This window comes from Sturnus vulgaris, chromosome 2 (genome assembly GCF_052056855.1).
Source record: "Sturnus vulgaris isolate bStuVul1 chromosome 2, bStuVul1.hap1, whole genome shotgun sequence".
Taxonomy (NCBI): domain Eukaryota; kingdom Metazoa; phylum Chordata; class Aves; order Passeriformes; family Sturnidae; genus Sturnus; species Sturnus vulgaris.
Window position 1 is genome coordinate 113,267,412 of NC_142244.1, and position 6,000 is coordinate 113,273,411.

Consider the following 6,000-nt stretch of genomic DNA (forward strand, 5'->3'; position numbering starts at 1 on the left):
TCCTTTGATGAAATCCTGTTCCAAAAGCAAGAATCCCAAAGGAATAAATTTTCAAGCTTATTTAGTCATAATAAAATAGGAGGGGTTGGACATTAAAAACTGGAGAGTGGTTGAATGGAAATATAGGGGCAATTACTGTGCTTTCCTTAGAATAAACTTGCCTTCTTTCCCTAGCCATAATCCATAATCAGCAAAGCACTATGCACTTAATAGGGAGGAAGAGTAAATAATACCAAAATACGTAAACTTTCATGCATTTTAGGTAGATGAAATGCATTTTTTCAAGACTAATTGAGGAACATTTATTGCCTTTGAGACTTAAGTTTATATTCCTGCCCTTTACATTGTCCCTGAGAAAGGGTATTGTTTGCATATTGACATTTCATTATTTCAGTGTGGTTCACACTTGCTGTTTATAGCAGATGAAATACATTAGAAAGAGGCATGAAGAAAAGAAACAAAATAAATGCTTAAAGCATCTGTTTGGGATTCTCTGTTGCAGAAAGTAGGCTTAAAGGTGGGAGTCAGAGAACGTAGAAGTGGAAGAAAACTCCTGAACATCAAATTCAGTCACAAGTAGCACAAATATAGAGTACTTTTCATAAATGGGCCAAGTTCTATCTGAAAAGAAGTCAACTTGTTGTTTCTTGAAAGGCTACTCCATGTCTTACTCCTCCAAGTTATCTTTTTCTGATTTCCTCCACATGCTTCTTTGTGGCCAGAACAATCTTTGTGGTGTCTGTTTTAACTCAAAATCCACTAGTAGCAACAATCCACTACTTAAATATAACACTTCCAGGCAGCAGTTGATTCAATCATAGGAGTAAAAAATATTCTTAATAACAACTAACAGTCAGGTCCTTCACATGCATGTATTAAAGACTAGGGTAGCACACAGGATAAAAGTACCTGCTCATTCTTGACTCTGAAATCATGATCCCTTAGCAGATCTGGAGCTACAAGGAAAGGGATAGGTATTGAATCCCAAGGACTGATCATGCTCAGCAGTTTTGCAATCAGATAGGACCTTGCCAATTTGCTGACTCATTTCCTTTGGTCCCTCGGATGTAAAAATGAGAGGTCTCATCCCACTGCCACTGTACAGGGTATGCCTCACCAACGGAGTCCAAACCAAAGCAATCTGAATCTAATGGGAAAATTCACACATCAAAAGTATGTAGACTCATGGAAATGTAATTGAAACAACACTCGGAAAGAACATTTTGGGTTTTTTAATTTCGTTAGTTTGAAAACTGTAGTCTTAATGCAGAAAGGCTTATTTTAAACCACAAAGAGAGCTGGGGGAATTAGAAATTATCTATTTTCAGCAGCAATGTCTGTTGCATTTTTTTATTCATCTGTCTTTCAGATGAGAGTTTGAGCCCATTTTTGTACAGCTGTTGGCAAACCTCCCCTGGACTGCAGTGGAAGAGGCCGATTTTTCATGTTTGGAAGATGCTTCAGATTTCTTCTGTCACACAACAAGCACATGCAAAAAGAACTGTTCAAGTTGGATAGGCTGCAACACAAGACAAAGGTCTCATTCCCAGGGAAGGGAATACTTGGTTTACAGGAGGGTGCGAGGCTTCCATGGACAAGAGAAGAACACCAGGGTTAAACGGGAGTTTTGAACAAGGGAAAAAGCACAGACCAGCACCAGGTATGGTCTCTGTGGCTCCAAACCAGAGAACCTGAAGGCAACAGTGGTGGCCAGAAGAAGTTTTGGAGTTGGAGAAGTCAGGCTGGAGTGGGGAGTGGAGTGGAGGACATACTCCCAGCATCAAAATGTCTCCTTATAGCTCTGATTGGCCATATAAAAATGCTCTGTGTTTGGGTAACACTTGGCTGGTTGTACAACACACTGTACTTATCAATGGTGACATTTATGAATGTAATTGCACACAGTGATTATGGATTTAGGGGGCTCTGCTCCCACCTCCCTTCGTATCTGTGAATACCACAGTGAGTAGAAAAATACCATAGTAATTCAAAGAAAGGCTTTTCTCAAAGTGCTAGCCTGGAAAAGGAATAATGCAGCCCCTCTGTGAACGGTGCAAGAAGCCATGAACTATCTTCAGAAAAGCTGTCAAAATCAAAACTGCAAAACTTTCCCATCACTTCCAGTCCACAGGCTGGTCTCTCTTTTCTCCTACAGATGCACATGTGTATGAACACATAACCATGATTATGAGCTCTCTTTCCAAACCACTCCTCCCCCTACTCACCCCCTTTTCTGCTGCCCTGTCCACATGCACACGCTCTGGCTCTTTGCTCTTCTGCTCAGGACAGATTGACTGCTCTTGCACACTCACAGTTGGAAAACAAAGTGAAAACCCAGGGCCAGAAGGGTTTGTCCATTCCCAGCCAGCTGCTGCCACCCAAGGAGAGCCAGGGAAGAAGCTCCTGCCAGCCCACAGCTCCTCCTGGCTATCAGACTGCTGCTGACTCCTTGGCTGTGGATTCATCCACTGCAGCCCTGTGACTTCTCCCAGCTCTGCAGGGCTGGAGCAGGTCACCACGTGCCTTCAGAGGGCTGTGGCTGGGACTGTGTGCTCCTGGTGACTCACTAGGAGGTCACCAAATGAACCAGATCCCAAGCACTGAGAAACTCTGCCAGCCCTGTGCAAATGGGAGAAAAAGGAGGAAGGAAGTCCTGTTGTTGCATTTTTTTATGATGATCAGTGCTGAGTCAAAAAAAGGGCTCCAGGATTAGAGGGAGGGAAAGCTCAAATCATTAGAGAAATAGAATTTTAAAAGGGTAAGCCAGCTGGATAAGAGTGGGAGCCCAACAGACACCATATTCTTCTCACTGTATATGATGGTTGTGAGAAAAATCAGAGAAGGGAGTGACAAGTGGGTGGTGATAGTCTTCACTGCTAGAGTACGACCTGCTTTTTTTCTCATCCTGGCCTCTCACTGATCCAACCTATTATTCCCTGTGGGAAGACAGAGGGAGAAGGCAATGTTGGGCAGGTCCAGTTGAGTCTCCTCTCCCTAAGGGATGCCTCTGGAGCAACGGGGTTGATTTCTGCTCAGCCTTCCGTGAGCTGTTCTCAGTCACTTGTACTGACATGGAGCTGGTGGACACCACAAAGGCTCAAGGCACTCACCAGGGTGTTCCCCACGTTAAGCAGAGCTAAAGCTCGGACAGACTGCAAGCTTGGGTGAACTCTTAGCCCTTTGCCAAGGTAAAGTTGCCAGGTTTTACACACTAGAACTAAGGAAAAATAACTCTGTATAGCATGATTGCACTTCTAATAGTGTGTACTCACGGCTTTGCTGGAGAAGTGAGCAGCTGTTCCAAAAGTGCCAGAAAATTACTGGCTGCATGGTTTTTCACATAGGATGCAGGACATGCTCATATTATATAGGATGCTCACCAATTCCAGTAATACACCAAATATATGCCCAGAAGTTAGTTTTTGAGATATTTACATTTTAGGCAAGAATCCTTTCAAAATATTTCCTCAGGCAACCAGTAGCGTAGGGCTGAAGAGTTTATCTTGGTTAATTCTGACTGGTTTAAAAGGAAAAAGATTGTGGGGATCAGCTCATTAGCAGTTGTAAACTGGCACTAGTCCAGCAACCTAAATAAACTTCTGAGTTCATAAACTGGCTGGAGAGAACCTGGCCCTATTCTGCAACTATTTAATCCCATAGTATGGCAAGAGTTTTACCCCACTGTACTGACAAAAACCAGTTTGGTTTGAATGAAGAAATACTTGATATTTTCAGCTCTCTCTTATTGTCAAGTTGCTGAAGTCCAAACACTGCTCATGGTCCTCTGTATGGTCAGTGCTTGACATGTACTAGAATGGATTTCTCAAGCTGATAGATGAGACTGATGTAGAAATGTTAATTTTTGTCTCTACACCTATTAAATAAATGCCCTGCTTCTCGGCAACAGCTTGGCCCTATGTACATTTTCTATGGATATTATTTTCTGCACATTTTCCAAATCTATTAATATGGTGGAAACTATGTAGGATCTTTATTGCCAAATGCTTTGCTTAGACTGTGTTTCCTCCAGTTGACCGGGAAAGGAAAAGTGGATACAGAGCTGCTAGTAAAACAATTTCCAGGATTGCCTGTTTTCCTTGCTTGTAAAAAGGTTCACTTCAATTTAATGTTAGTTACTAATGAATGCTCAGCATAGAGGACTAGTGCTTTGATTTATGTTCCCTTGTGATATACTTTTGGCAATTGTCCAAAATGCTTTTTTTTGCTTTGTGTTTCATTGATTAGCAGGGATGCAAATTGGTAAAATAAGTAAATTGATATTAAGAAGTCAGAAATGCTGCATTTGGTGTATCCAGTTTGTACATGCAAATTTGTATTCCTGAAATGCATCATCCTTTTGAAAGCCAGCCTTGCTAAGTCTGTATTTATGAATGTTAATTATAGAGGCAAAGCTCATGACTTTAGAGCCTGATGTGATTTTGGTGCTTTAAAAAGGAATTAAACCATTTAATTATTTTTGAAGAATGTAGAACAACCCTCCAAAATCTGCAGCACTTGTTATATATGGAATAAATTTTCTGGAAATTGGCATAGCAAAGTTTGGATTAGTGTGATTTAAAAATAAAAAAATAAAGACACACTTTAAGAACTTTTTTCCACCTCTATCAACCTGTGAGAACATGACTCATGTAATTCACTCAGAACTACCATATGGCTGTAACTCTTTCAAAAGTCATTCTTTCTTTTATTGGAAGGTGCCTCTTCCAAAAGAGTTAAATAATACTATATGCCAGAGATTGCCACAAATAGCTTTCCTCTTTGCAAATAGTTGTTGCTACTATTATTGCCAATGCCAGCACAGCACAGGAAAAAATACCCTCTGTCACAATGATCCCTATTCAGAGCCCAGTGGAAACCTAAACTGCCCCAGGAGGATGCTGCCATTAGGGACCACATTCTCAAGAAGACAAAAATGGTGTGCTCTTTGGGAGCTATGCAAAATGAAAAAGTTGTGGATACTTTATATACAGTCCCATATGTGCAGTGGAGGGGATGGCTGGCTAGGAAGATGCCTGAGTAGGCTGGAAAGGAATTCTGAAATTAATATTAAAAGAAAAGACAGCACAACCTGGACAACACTAAAGTTAGAGGGCACTGCTGCATGATGAGGCAATGAGGACTGGCCACAGAGGAGTCTGTGTTTGTGGATGCAGAAGTAGGCTATGGACTCCTAAATGCCCGGACTCTCCATGGCTTTGTTTTTATTTTCAGTTTTCATGCTAACCGTGGCACATATAGAATTATTTTAACATACAACATAAGAATTTTTATTTGTCTGAATTATAAAGCACCATATGTGAATGCATCTGTTCTTCACTGTGTTACATTTATTATTTGTACTATGGTGGGGCCTCAAGTTTCCACCTCAGATCAGGGTTCCAACTTGCTAGGCAATGCACAAACACATAATGGGAAACACTCCCTGCCTTGAGAAAAACATATTCTAAATTGACAAAAACAGCTCAGAGTGGGAAAGGAAAACAGCCGGAGCACCATTCCATGGCAGCTTAACCTCATCTAAACTGAAGCTGCCACGGTCCTGCACCTCCAATCCAGAACTCAAATTGCCCATTCAGTGGCTTAAACTGGCTCACAATTTGACTAACTCCACTCCAGTGAGGAGAAGAGCAACACTGATCTGAAACTAGTCCCCTTTTTTCTTTGGTTAAGGTTAGTTTAGCAGTTAGCTCCCTGAAGTTTTTCCCAGTTCTGGCACAAAGGAAGGGCCATGGCAGGACAGTGGAAGAGCAAAAGCTATGCCCTAGGTTGGCATAAGCTGCTGTGGAAGCTCACAAAAAAGAAATAGGACACCCAGGATTGGAGAGGTCAGAGTAAAAGCTCTGGCACTTGCCAGCAAGTGGAGTTTGCTCAACTTTTCCCACTCTGTCCAATTTCTCCCACTTCTTCTCTCCTATGTGGGCATTTTTGCACACACACCCACAGGCCCACACAATGGTCCAGAGGGTGAGGAGCAGCACA

General features: G+C 41.8%; 1 long non-coding RNA gene across 1 annotated transcript in view; it reads left to right on the plus strand.

The window, feature by feature from the left end:
* LOC148224977 (uncharacterized) overlaps positions 1-4,659 on the plus strand; it is a 30,564-nt gene extending 25,905 nt beyond the window's left edge. The window contains exon 3 of the long non-coding RNA XR_015801859.1: positions 1,370-4,659. This is a non-coding gene — a long non-coding RNA (uncharacterized LOC148224977). The remainder of the gene's footprint in view (positions 1-1,369) is intronic.
* Positions 4,660-6,000: the final 1,341 nt, after the last annotated feature.